The sequence below is a fragment of the Sarcophilus harrisii genome, chromosome 1 (assembly GCF_902635505.1).
Source record: "Sarcophilus harrisii chromosome 1, mSarHar1.11, whole genome shotgun sequence".
NCBI lineage: Eukaryota > Metazoa > Chordata > Mammalia > Dasyuromorphia > Dasyuridae > Sarcophilus > Sarcophilus harrisii.
In genome coordinates this window covers 570,785,502-570,800,877 of record NC_045426.1, presented here as the reverse complement: position 1 = coordinate 570,800,877, position 15,376 = coordinate 570,785,502, and positions in this window count along the sequence as shown.

Below are 15,376 nucleotides of genomic sequence, written 5' to 3'. Positions count from 1 at the left end.
ATTCAATCTTTTAATTAAACATATAAGCTTAGGTCTAGCAATAGCTAACTATGACAGCCTCATAGCACATAATTAAAAAGAAAAAAATAGGATTGGCAGACAAAATAAATGAAATGATTTCTATTAATTTTAGTATCTACAAATTCTTCTATTGATTGGTGACATTGTACCAATTACAATCAATCTTAAAAGACTAACAAGAATGTTCTATGAACATATGCTATAATGTGGAAAGGATATTTTTAAACATCTACAACAATAAAATTCCAGAACCAAAAAGTTTCAGAAAATGTTTAAGATGTATATGGAATATCTGGCAGTTGCCAGACTAGAGGTCAGCAAAGAGGTTACAGTTAGGTAAATAGGAGCAAGAATCATCTGCATAAAAATACTTGAATCTATAAGAGCTAATGAGATTACCAAATGAAAAAGTAATAGAGAAAACTGAAGAATTTCTAAGATGGAGCCTGAGAGAATACCTATGGTTAATGGACATTATTTAGTTGAAGATACAGATAGGCCTAAAGATGTAGACACAAATTCCCTTGTAGCTTACAAACAGGTGCTCGCACTAGGATATATGATGGGTCCTAAACTAAATAGATCAGCTAAGTGGTACAGTAGAGTTCTATTCATCTTCCTGAGGTTTGAATCTGGCCTCAGACATTTACTAGTTGTGTGATCCTAAGCAAGTCACTTAAGCCTCTTTACTAGAGAAGGAAATGACAAACTATTCTAGTATCTTAGCCAAGAAAATCCCAAATGAGGTCAAGAAAAATCAGATATGGCTGAAAAATGACTGAACAACAACAAAAATTGAATAAAAGAAACAAGAAATCATGTTGAAGTACATCTGGAAAATTGCAATGCTACAATGATTCCAAATTACTTGCTGTTCTAAAAGTGTGTTTCTTTTAACACCAAAATTTTATTAATGATCCTATATGGCCAGTTATTACAAAACAAATAATCAAAATCATAAACATTTCAAAATACTATGAAAAGATATATAACAGATATAAAGAGGTTTCAGAATATTACTAACAATGACTTGTGCATGAGAAATACTCTAATGGAATTGATTTTTCATTGATTCAAGAATTCCCTTCAACAATATAGATTTCTATCCATACCTGCCCATCTTTGCCCATGTTTTCTCGTAAAAGTTGACCACAGGGAGGTCACCTAACATGGTGGAAGTCTTTCCATTTTCATTAAGAGAATACCAATGAAGCACTCTGGTTATGTAGCAGACATCCCTTGTCATATGACTATTCCATATTCTTTTCCTTTCATTCACGCTCTTCATGATTTTTGTTTTATTTCAGTTCTTTGGAATTTTTTGTTGGTGATATGTTACAGCCTATTCATACCCACCATACACCTCTTCATTTCTTTCTGGGATAGTCATCTTTAGTTTTCCTGAGTAAATGATAGTTCATATTATGCTGCCATATAGAAACACTGGTAAGATGTTAGTACTAGAAAGATAAGCCTCAGATTGGGTAAGATAACAGGAAAAGATAATGATAAATGTTGGGGGAGATGTGGGAAAACTGGGACACTGATACATTGTTGATGGAGTTGTGAACTAATCTGGAGAGCAATTTGGAACTATGCCCAAAGGACTATCAAACTGCCCATACCCTTTGACCTAGCAGTGTCTCTACTGGGTTTGCATCCCAAACAGATCATAAAAGAGGGTAAAGCACCCCCATGTGCAAAAATGTTTGTAGCAACCCTTTTGTAAGGTCAATAAACTGGGAACTGAGTGGATGCCCATCAGTTGGAGAATCGGTGAATAAGTTATAGTATGTGAATGTTATGGAATATTATTGTTCTGTAAGAAACAACCAGGAGGATAATTTCAGGAAGCCCTGGAGACACTTACATGAACTGATGCTAAGTGAAGTGAGCAGAACCAGGAGAACATTGTACACAGCAACAATAAGATTATGTGATGAATGTGGCTCTTTTCAACAGTAAGTTGATTCAGGCCAATTCCAAAAGACCTGTGATGGACAGAGCCATCTGCATCCAGAGAGGGTACTAAAGATAGAGCACAACATAGTATTTTCACCCTTTTTGTTGTTATTGTTACTTGCTTTTTTCTTGTTTGATCTGACTTTTCTTGTGCAGCATAATTGTGAAATACATTTAGAATTGTACATGTTTAACCCATATTGGATTACTTACTCTTTAAGAGTGTAGGGAGGAGAAGAAGGGAAAAATATGGAACACAAGGTTTTGCAAGGGTGAATGTTAAAAACTATCATTGCATATATTTTGAAAAATAAAAAGCTATTATAGAAAAATACAAAGATGAGCCTTTACTTTTAGCAGAAGCTTGGGGTCCATTAAAGAATTTTGCAATTTCCTGAAAGCAATCCTATATGCCCTCTTCCACCTTTTCAGCTCTGGGTTATTGTCCATCTGTACTGTCTTTCCTAGATAAATATGTTGTTGGACAACCTCTATACAGTGTTCCTAAAAATACATGTTGAAATCTGGGTAATAAATATTCTTCATCCACTTGGTCTTTCCTATGTGAAGGGACAGACTAAACTCTTGAGTTAGAGAAGACTTTTTGAGAAGTCTCTATAGTGTTCTAAGATTTGATGTAATCAGTCCAAGATCATTCACAGATGAAGAGGAATTTACTTTCCATAAGATATCTCTCTTCAACTTGGATTCAGCTGGTTTTTCTCCATCATAATGCCAAATACTTTGGGCAAGCATACAGTTGCCTATTTCCTTCACCTGATATTTACTATCAAAGAGTGACTAAACAGTATTATCCCTATTGTTTTATTTTCCAAGAAACCCTGAATAACTTATGTGGACAGGAGATACTTTGTTATAAAAGAATATCTAAACCAGAATTTTGTTTTGCTAAATGACAAGGCTGCCCAGAAAAGGAAGGAGCTTACTGGTCATATAATCAGACTGGCAAACAGTATATGGGAATAGTATGTGGGGAATTGCTAATTGCTACTTTGGCAAGACCAGAGAATGTATAGAAGGAGAAATATATAAGAAGGGTAGAAAAGTATGAAAGAGTCAAGGTTATGAACTGCTTTAATGCTGAACAGATTAGAAGTAAAATTTTACTTAATTTATTGAGATGTAGAGTGTCATGTCAGACTTTCATTTGCAGAAAAAAATACCTTTGGTAGTTGTGTGAATGACTGATATTTTAATATTAAGCATTTAAATATTGAGGACAGAAAGACACAAAAGAAACTACCTTCCTCATAAAAGTGTAGGATAAAATTTCACTGTCATTTCTATTGACAAAAAAAAAAAATTACAAATACAATTTAAAGGTTATTGTTCAGGACTTAAGAGCCAATCAAACATCAAATTAGACATTCACATGTCCTTTATGTTAATCCCTAAAAATACAAACAGTTTACATTCATTTCCCAGTGTCCTTTCTTTGGGTGTAGCTGCTTCTGTCCATCCTTGATCAATTGAAACTGAGTTACATCTTCTCTTTGCCGAAGAAATCCACTTCCATCAGAATACATCCTCATACAGTATTGTTGTTGAAGTATATAATGATCTCCTGGTTCTGCTCATTTCACTCAGTATCAGTTCATGTAAGTCTCTCCAAGCTTCTCTGTATTCATCCTGCTGGTCATTTCTTACAGAACAGTAATATTCCATAACATTCATATACCACAATTTACTCAACCATTCTCCAGTTGATGGGCATCCATTCATTTTCCAGCTTCTAGCCACTACAAACAGGGCTGCCACAAACATTTTGGCACATACAAGTCCCTTTCCCTTCTCTTTGGGGTATAAGCCCAGTAGAAACACTGCTGGATCAAAGGGTATGCACAGTTCGATAACTTTTTGAGCATAGTTCCAAATTGCTCTCCAGAATGGCTGGATGAGTTCACAATTCCACCAACAATGTATCAGTGTATGACTGATTTTTTAAACAAATATACTAGCAATTACTGATTTAAATGACTTGTCCTTTTCAAGCTAGTCATTTTGAGTTGTATTTTTATAAAAATGTTACTACTGTTTTTGAAATTCCTAAGAATTACATTATTTAACAAATGGCAGGGGCTTAGCAGCAACTGAACCCAAACCATAACCTGAATAAATTCTGCATGAATACATATCTAACAAATGAGTATCTGATAATACAAAAACAAAAATGAAACTGTCTCAACATTCTACTGGTTAGAGAGATACATATAAAATATACAAAATAAACACAAAGTTGAAGAAATAAAAACAATGTGGGGGAATCAAGAAAGTTTGTACTGAAGGTGCTACTGGTACTAACTTTTGAAACAAATAAAGGATTCTTTGAGGTAGAGGTAAAAAGGGAATGTACTTCCACCTATCTGAATAACCTAGTACAAAGGAGTATCATATGTAAGTTAAACTAAGAAGGCATTTAGCTAAATTACAAAGTAAATATTTTAGATGAAACTCTTCATCCTCTATGTGAAGAAACAGAAGCAAATAACCTAAGGTCATTCAGGAGTTAGCTAAGTGGTAGAGCCTGATCCTGAATTCATATTTCTTCTAAACTGAAACAGGTCAATTTTTTTTTAATCTTAAAACAAAGTATCATTAGCATGTGCTTTTCAAACTATAATCTCATTACCACAAGGTTAAATACTACCACATATGTAAGTAATTTTAGTCTTTGGCAACAGTCCTTAGAGACGTCTGCCACCATCTATTAAATTCCATAAATACATTGCAATATATACTAAATACTTATCTCACTGAGTCTAAGGGAGAAAATGAACCATTTAATCATGCAATGTGTGAAGGGTAAAATGTTTTCTTAACTAATGTTACATCATTCTGCAATATCAAGTATGCTCAGAAATGCAACCTCTGCTCACTTAAAGAAATCTTTATCACTTATTCCGAGAACCTCTAAATACATTTACGTAGCTTGATTCAACCTAGAACCAAGGTTAAAATTTTAAAACTCTCAGGATTTTGGAAGGGAGATGGAAACAAACACATACATACGTTAAAAGTTGCCCTACAAAGAAAACTCAGAAACCTTAAGTATAACAGGCAATTTGTAGGACATCATTGGTACAGCATGAGCAAATTCTGCTTGAGCTTGTAGGACAGAATTATAGAAGGCCAAATTATTGCAAGTACTTATGTTTCCCTACTTCTATCATTTTAAATTACCAATTTATCTGATCTACCTACTTTTCCTGATACCTTTCCAAACTAAGGCCTGAATGACTTTTATTTATCTAGATCCAAGTGAAACTTTGCTCATATATATCAGAAGTGATAGGAATGGCTCTTTCACGAAAACTTTTCTTCCTCAGCTCTAAGAAGTAAATCAGAGATAGAGCAAAACAAATCAGCTCGCTGGTTAAATATAAATGTGTTTGTTGCCCATGATGGAAAAAAGGAAAATATTTCTTTTAACCCTGAGTTCCCAAAAGCCCCAGTCACTTTAAGGACAAAAATGATTCTCAAAATCAAAGATCTTAATTGCTTTTGAACTTGGAAAAAACCCCAAAACACAATAAAACAAACAAAAAACCTTAATTGTACCTCTAACTTAAAATGTGTTTTCTTAGATGACTTCATTTTAGTGCAATAAATCAAAGACCAAAATAACAGATTAATAATAAATTCAAGCATTTTCACTTTTAAATAAATTGCTTCTTGTTAAGTTAGACTCATAAATTGAAAATTCTCATTACTCTCCAACTTTGCAGTGATGTGACTAACAAGAAAGAGAACTAGATATATTTTCTGATTCTTACAGTCTGTCAAACATTTCCAGAATAGGAGAAAAAGCAATTTCATTTGTCTCTATTTTCTAGAACATCAAGAACCCACACAAGGTAAAAATTCAAGGAAGCAACAGGAAAAAAAAAGCCTATTCCCTCATTCCTGACTCAGCCCCACCATAGCATTACCCATTGTACTCCCACCAGCAGGGATGCATAGGTTTGCAAAAGCTCAAGCTAGAACAGCAATAAGAAATAAGGCAGTAGCAAGCAGTGGTACTGCTCCGTGCCACATTACAATTGAGCCAGACACCTGAGAAACAGTTGAGAAAACGGAAGCTGAGGACATATGGAGACTGTGTGGCACTCTATAAAGGTGGAAGGAAATAACCCAGATTCCAACTGAACCAATTCTGTTCTCCACAAAACTCAGTTGGAGAACAGAAAGAGCTTAGAGAACTATGAATTCAACAGTGTGGGGAAAGGCTGATTCAGCTTTTGAGATCTAGCTCCTGAAAAAAACTGCCATCAAAGGGGATCAGAAAGGAAGGAAAGGGGAAAATTGGGGAGAAAGAGGGAGGAGCAAGGGAGGGAAGGTTGAAATTATCAAAGATCTTGGGAAAAAGAAAACTCAGTTAAAACCTTACTATAAATGAATAGGAACGATATTAATAATGAAAGGGAAAAATATTTAGACATCTATGAATATGTATAGCAAAACAAAAAGAAAATAAATTGGACCCTGAGGATTTCCAAGAGATCATGAGATGACAATTTGAATTGTTTAGAGAAATAAAAACTATAAAAGCAGAATTATAAATTCTGACCAGGAGAAATTATTGCCAGAACAGAAAAACTTTAATCCATATTAACAAGCATCATTAAAGAAATAAAAAAAGATAACTGATTATGAATGCAAATACTTGGAAGTCAAAAAATACTCTGGAAAAAGAGAAGCAAAAAGCAATAAAATGAAAACAAAGCATGATCTCCCTACAAGCAAAACAATCAATCATGAAGGGAGAATGTGTAGAGACAACTTAAGGATTAGAGGTATTCCAGAAGAACATAAGTCCAAAAATTATATACCCCATATAATATTTAATAATTCTGGAAATGTTAGCAACAGTAATAAGACAAGAGAAATAAATTCAAGATCTAAAAATAAGTAATTAAGAAATAAAGCTATCCCTACTCCAGGGTGATATGATGGTTCACTTGGAAATCTGAAAGTCAGAATCAGCAAAGTTACTAAATTGAGATAATAGGTTTGGTAAAGTTGAGGACTGCAAAATAAACTTGGGAAAATCAACTTCATTTCTATGTACTAATGACAACATCTAAGATATAGTAAGAGAAAAGAAAACATCATTCCAAACAACTGTGAACTACACAATAGTACAAAAAAAGACTCCTTATTTTAGCACACTGTGGAAAATGTCGAGTTTAATTGGTCTAAATAGAAAGAAAAAAAGTTAAAAATAATTTTAGATAATAAAATGGTGTTTAATGAGCACTTAGGGGTAGGGGATGATAGAGATGACATCTAGGTTGTGAGCCTAACTGGGAAGATAGTGTTACCCTCAATATTAATAGAGAAATTTGGAAGGAGAAAGAATTTATTTTTTCTAATAGTAAGTTTTTTTAATAATAGCTCTTTATTCTTCAAAATACAAAGATAGTTTTCAACATTTACTTTTTTTTTCTTTTTTTATATAAAAGCCTTTTATTTATAAAATATATGCATGAGTAATTTTTACAACAGTGACCCTTGTTAAAACCTTCTGTTCCAAATTTTCCCCTCCTTCCCACCACCCCCTTCCCTAGATGGCAGGTAGTCCAATACATGCTAAATTGTTAAAATATATATTGAATCCAATATATGTATACATATTTATACAGTTATCTTGCTTCACAAGAAAAATTGGATCTAGAAAGAAAAAAAAAAAAACCTGAGAAAACAAAATGCAAGCAGACATCAACAGAAAGTGTGAAAATGCTATGTTGTGGTCCACACTCAGTTTCCACAGTCCTCTCTTTGGGTATAGATGGCTCTCTTCATCACAAGGTTATTGGAACTGGTTTGAATCATCTCATTGTTGAAGAGGGCTACGTCCATCAGAATTGATCATCATATAGTATTGTTGTTGAAGTGTATGATGATCTCTTGGTTCTGCTCATTTCACTCAGCATCAGTTCATATCTCTCCAGACCTCTCTGAAATCATCCTGCTGGTCATTTCTTTTTTATTTTTTTTTAATTTAATAGCCTTTTATTTACAGGTTATATGCATGGGTAACTTTACAGCATTAACAATTGCCAAACCTCTTGTTCCAATTTTTCATCTCTTACCCCCCCCACCCCTTCCCCTAGATGGCAGGATGACCAGTAGATGTTAAATATATTAAAATATAAATTAGATACACAATAAGTATACATGACCAAACCGTTATATTGCTGTACAAAAAGAATCAGACTTTGAAATATTGTACAATTAGCTTGTGAAGGAAATAAAAAATGCAGGTGGGCATAAATATAGGGATTGGGAATTCAATGTAATGGTTTTTAGTCATCACCCAGAGTTCTTTCTCTGGGCGTAGCTGGTTCAGTTCATTACTGCTCCATTGGAAAGGATTTGGTTGAGCTCATTGCTGAGGATGGCCAGGTCCATCAGAACTGGTCATCATATAGTATTGTTGCTGAAGTATATAATGATCTCTTGGTCCTGCTCATTTCACTCAGCATCAGTTCGTGTAAGTCTCTCCAAGCCTTTCTGAAATCATCCTGTTGGTCATTTCTTACAGAACAATAATATTCCATAATATTCCTATACCACAATTTATTCAGCCATTCTCCAACTGATGGACATCCACTCAGTTTCCAGTTTCTAGCCACTACAAAAAGGGCTGCCACAAACATTCGTGCACATACAGGTCCCTTTCCCTTCTTTATAATCTCTTTGGGATATAATCCCAGTAGTAACACTGCTGGATCAAAGGGTATGCACAGTTTGATAACTTTGAGCATAGTTCCAAACTACTCTCCAGAATGGTTGGATTCGTTCACAACTCCACCAACAATGCATCAATGTCCCAGTTTTCCCGCATCCCCTCCAACATTCATCATTATTTTTTCCTGTCATCTTAACCAATCTGACAGGTGTATAGTGGTATCTTAGAGTTGTCTTAATTTGCATTTCTCTGATTAATAATGACTTGGAGCATCTTTTCATATGACTAGAAATAGTTTCAATTTCTTCATCTGAGAATTGTCTCAACATTTACTCTTGTAAAACCTTGTGTTCCACATTTTTCTCTCTTCCTGTTCACCTCCTCCCTCCTCTAGACAGCAAGTAATCCAATTAAGTTTACATATGTGTAATTCTTCTATACATATTCCCACAATTATCATGTTGCACAAGAAAAATCAGATCAAAAAAGGAAAAAAAGGAAAGAAAAAGACAAGCAAGCAAAGGTGAAAATACTTATATGATCCATATTCAGTCTCCACAATCCTCTCTCTGGGTACAGATGTCTCTCCACCACAAGACCATTGGAATTGGCCTGAATCACCTCATTGCTGAAGAGTCACATCCATCAGAATTGATCATTGAATAATCTTACTGCTGTGTACAATGTTCTTTGGTTTCTATTTACTTCACTTAGCATCAGTTCATGTAACTCTTTCCAGGTTTTTCTGAAATCAATTTGCTCTTTGTTTCTTATAGAATAATAATATTCCATCACATTTATATACCATAACTTATTCAACCATTCTCCAACTTGATGGGCATCCACTCAGTTTCCTGCTCCTCACTACAAACATTTTTGCACTTGTGAGTCCTTTGCCTTTTTTAAAAAAAATTATTATTATAGCTTTTTATTTACAAGATATATGCATGGGTAATTTTTCAGCATTGACAATTGCAAAACCTTTTGTTCCAATTTTTCCCTTCCTTCCCCCCACCCCCTCCCCCAGATGGCAGATAGACCAATACATGTTAAATATGTTAAAGTATATGTTAAATACTATATATATACACACACACACACACACACACACACACACACACCACACATATCCATAGTTGTTTTGCTGCACAAAAAGAATCAGACTTTGAAATAACGTGCATTTAACTGTGAAGGAAATGAAAAATTCAAGCGGACAAAAACAGAAGGATTGGAAATGCTATGTAGTGGTTTACACTCATTTCCCAGAGTTCTTTCGCTGGGTGTAGCTGGTTCTATTAATTATTGAACAAATGGAACGGATTTCGTTCATTTAATTATTGAAGAGAGCCATGTTCATCAGAACTGATCATTGAACTGTTCGGTTCTGCAGACATATATTGTATCCGAGATCTACTGTAACCTATTTAACATGTATAGGACTGCTTGCCATCTGGGGGCAGGGGTGGAGGGAGGGAAGGGAAAAATCAGAACAGAAGTGAGTGCAAGGGATAATGTAAAAAATTACCCTGGCATGGGTTCTGTCAATAAAAAGTTATTAAAAAAAAAACAAAAAACCAACAACTGATCATCAGTATTGTTGTTGAAGTACATAATGATCTCCTGATCCTGCTCATTTCACTTATCAGTTCATGTAAGTCTCTCCAGACCTTTCTGAAATCATATTGCTGGTTATTTCTTACAGAACAATCCTTTTCCTTTTTTTATGGGATGCAGACCCAGCAGAGACACTGCTGAATCAAACAATATCCAAAGTATGATAGCCTTTGGTCCTAGTTCCAAATTGCTCTCCAGAATTGTTGAATCAGCTCACAATTCTGACAACAATGCATTAGTGTCCCAGTTTTCTCACATCCTTTCCAACATTTATCATTAAGGGAAGAGTTTAGAAGAAAAGACTGAATTCAATTTTGGGTATGTTTAGTCCAGTGTTTGAAATGTCTAAAAGTCAGTTTATTCAATAACAGAAAACAGCCCAGAGACAAGGGCTGGATAAGCAGATTTGAGAATCCTCAGAACAGATGTAACAGAACTAATGTGAAGACCATATGAAAATAAATGGAGGAAAAAGGGCCTCATGGCAGAGGACTATGGGATACCCACAGTTAGATGGCATGACCCCAGACTAAATTCCAGTAAAGGAGACTGAGGAGCTGTCAGACAGAAAAGAGAATCAAGAGAGAGTGGAAAACCTAAGAAGAGTATATATAAAGAAGAGAAATGATAAAACACCAAAGACTGGAAAACGGGCAAGAAGAATGAAGATTTAGAAAAAATGCCATTAGATATTGGCATTTAAGAAATTTTCATAAACCTTGGAAGGAGCAGCCAGACTGAGGAGAGTTAAGAACTAAGGGAGAAATAGACAACTTTTATGGATGATGGATGAAGAACAGAGTTTGGGAATAAAAAACAGAATATGAGGTGAAATGATAATAGATTATGATCAGATAAGGAATTTCAGTGTTCAAGACCATGGAAGTAATACATTTGTGGGTGTTGGCGAGATATTTTTGTGTGACTGAGATTGGCTAGAGTAGGTCATGTGAAATAATCAAGTAATTGTAAGGTTGGGGTGTCTGAGGGACTATCAATATACATGTTGAAATCCCTTAGAGGGAGGGCAGAAATTGGGAGGGAAGAGAAAGACTAAGGAAGGCAGTGATCTCAATAACAAGAGTGATATCCATTTCATAAGTCTCATTACTAGCTAAAATGACAGGAAAAGGCAACAATAAATGTTGAAGGAGATGTGGGAAAACTGGGACACTAATTGTTTGGTGGAGTTATGAACTGATCCAACCATTCTGGAGAACAATTTGGAATTACGCTCAAAGAACTATCAAACTTCTCCTTTCAAGACAGGAAATCTTTCTTCCCCACTAATAAAACAGCTCATTTCCTCTCCTCTATTGGGAAGAGGGATCCCATGGACATGATGCATTATTGGTGGAGTTGTAAACTGGCACAACTCTTTTAGAAAGCAATTTTGAATTATACAAAGTAACTAAACTGTTTTGACCTATTGTTGAGGGAAAAAAATGAAGTGACCATATAAATCAAAAAGCAAACTGAAAACAAAGTATTAGTCCATACACTGGGGAAAAGTTAAACAAGTCATACATGAATGTAATGTGTAAGAAATGACAATGTGATGAATACAGAAGATGAACTTGTATGAATTGGTGCAGAATGAAGTAAGCAGAGCCAAGATAATATGACTACAACAATGTGAATAGAATCACATTAACAGAAAGAAAAATAAAGATCTCAAACTGATAAAGAAGGCTTCAAAGAACAGATAAGAAGATACTCCCATCCCATTCCTTTGTATAGATGGGAGCTCCACAATTGTTATATGTACATTTAGATTTTTCAATATATTAATCAGTTGTACTGATTTTTACCCTCCTATTTTGCCTTAGTCTTTAAAAAAATATTATTTCCTATATGGGATGGGCCTCTGAAAAATACAAGGGAAGGATACTGGGGAAAAACTATGGGAATATGAAAGACATTAATAAAAACTTACTTTAGAAAATTCCCAAAATGATTTTTTTTTTTTGCTGAGGCAATTGGGGTTAAGTGATTTGCCATAGGGTCACACAGTGTTAAATGTCTGAGGTCAGATTTGAACTTCAGGTTCTCTTGACTTCAGGGCTGGTGCTCTATCCACTGTACCAACTAGCTGCCCCATGATGTCATATTTCAAAGGCCTACGAGGGTCCTTCTAAACAACACTGACAAAAATAGCTCCTTAAGCATGAGGAAGATGCCACTACTTCCTCCTGCCTCAATGTGAGAAGGGAACATGAAAGAAAGTACTCAATACTAGAAAGCTGGCCAGGGATGCAATGTGAGATTTCTAAGAGAACAAGAAAATAAAGAGTTTTGGAGGTCACATAGGAGAGATATAGAACAGAGTAAGGACTCAGGATGGGTAGGACTGACTAAGCCAGATGATGAGAAAGGGAGGAATGGTACCAAGAAAAGGTAATTTCCTAGAAATCACTGTCTCATGGATTTAGAGGGAGAAAACTATGCTATATGATAAGTATCATTTGATTGAGGTATACACACATATCAGGGGCTTATGATAATGGAGAGTAATATTAATTTATTCAACCTCGAACACAGGTAATAGGGGAAAAGACAACACTTGGTGATTGGAGCGCTCAAAGGCTTGACTATACAGATACTCAGTATCAATCTCTTTGCTGCATCCTAAGATATGAAGTCAGGAAATATTGTGCAAGTGTGACTGGCTCCTGGTAATCTGATATTTGAAACCCTGCTCACTTGGCAACAAGTCTAGTGTGTAAGACTCTGGCCACGGTGGTAGCAAGTCTTTTATGTTGTTAGTTATATAAAACTGAATGTAGTAGACTCTTAAGGAGCAGCAGCTCTGCCAGGCTCCATAGCTAGAGCTTTAGTTCTGATCAAAGTAATGGTACAAGATCTCAGACAACGGTTATGGAAGACTGAGGGATGGTGGTTCCTCCAGTATTTCCTTTCAGTAATAGCCACAACGACTGATGGCAAAGTCCCGTGCTAAATACAAGGGTAGACAAAAGTTTAGAAAATACATGGTTCTTGCCTGGTGGTTCTTAAACCTTAAAAAAGAACAAACTATAAGGGTCAGTTCATGGTTTAATAGTAGCAATCATCATTTTCTAAGGTCCAAAAGGTTCCTTTATATATGTTTGCCTATGTATAAAGAAAAAAACAGCCCTCTCAAAAATAATTTTTGGGATGGAGACACAGCTTATGTTAAACAAGTCTCAGCACACCAGAAAGCAATCAGTAATAAAAACCAGTTTCACTTGGCAATAGTAGTAGTAAATACTATAAAAATGTAAATTATTTCTGATCATATCAGATTTGCTTTCAGCTAGTTGATGTTAACCTGCACTGAGAAAATACATTAATAATGGTGTGCAAGTATTCATTTACCCAAAATTCTTCTTACACATCCCCGTTTTCTCTTTTCCTTTAATATCCACTGCTCCTAGATAAGCTTCCCAATTAATGTACCCTAAATCAATCTTCATCAGTCTAAGAAATCCTAAAAAACTCATCTGGTCTAAAAATGCTGCTTAAATGGTCATTCATTATTCAATATTTTCCCCTAAGATGTTGTGCTCTTTTATTTCTGAAAATCCTAAGTCTTTTAAAAGACCATGATTCTTTTTTTTTTTAAATAGCTTTTTATTTTCAAAATATATGCACAAGGTTTTTTTGGAAAACCTTATGTTCCAATTTTTTCTCCCTCCCTTTTCCTTATCCCCTCCCCTAGAGAGCAAGTAATCAATTCTTCTATACATATTTCCACAATTATCATGCTGCACAGGAAAAGTCAGATCAAAGAGGGGAAAAAAATGAGAAAACACAAAGCAAACAAACAACAAAAATACTATGATGTAATCCAAATCAGTCTCTACAGTCTCTCTGGATGCAGATGACTCTCCCAATCACAAGAAAGACATTGATTCTTTATAATCTCTACTGTACTCAATTATGTACGGAGAAAACAAGGTTGAGTAAATCTCTAGTGCAAAATGATCTTTTCTATGTTCCTCAATTCTAACCAAGTTAAAGAAATGACAGTTTCAACAAACAAGTTTTATTTGATTCATTCATCTTTTATTATTCTTTTGGCAAGCCTCATAATATGAGCAAAACTATATTGCTCACAATAATTAAACACATTCTTTTGCTTTATACAAGTTGTAAACATAATAAAGTGGATAAAATATTTGGACAAAGACATATTCCAGAACTTTGACATATCCCTTTTTGTTCCAAGTTAAGGACAAAGGAAATCCCGTGAAGCTCCAATTATAACAGGTTTTATATCATACAAAACTTAAATTAGCATATGCTGTACTTAATCAACATCTGCCATTATTTAAACTCTGATTTTATGTTAATACTTAAGTGACAGTAAATAAAGTTGAATCGGAATACAAATTCTATAAAAGAAAAAACTCCCAATAGAAATCTTGTTCATGTCTACTTTTTAAAATCCCATGAACAAGACAATATTTAGCTCATGATAAAAATATGATGGCTCCCAAATGAAAAATTACTTTTAAACCTATTTGGATAACCTACTTTGCCTGTCATATTTCATGATATCAAATTCATATATTACTGTTTAAAAGTTAAGAGATTACTTAAAAATAGGTCAAAAGCATTAATACTTTAGAATTCCATTCTTTTGTATTTTTTTACCCAAAAAGCATTTAATTTAAATCATATAAACTTTAGTTATCTACAAAAAAAGTTCTGCATTTTGGGCAAATATACACAAAGATTATTAACCTGATACTGATACTGTATTTATATTCATTCTTCCAAAAAATAAGTTATTTGCATTTTTCTTTTTGTAGAGCAAATGACATGCATTTATATATATGAGTTAGGAACACCATCTAAGTATGGATACTCTTATGTTGCCCTCTGGGAAACAAGAAATACATCATTTACACTTGAACATATTGCATATCATATAGCCATGGGCTCCCAACCCATAACTTTACATTTTACCCATAACTGAATTATAACCAATTCTCAAATGCTCCATTAATAGAAAGCTTTACATAATACAACAAAATATCACAAAAAAATAGAACTTTTTTTTAAACCCTAGAGACAGAAATG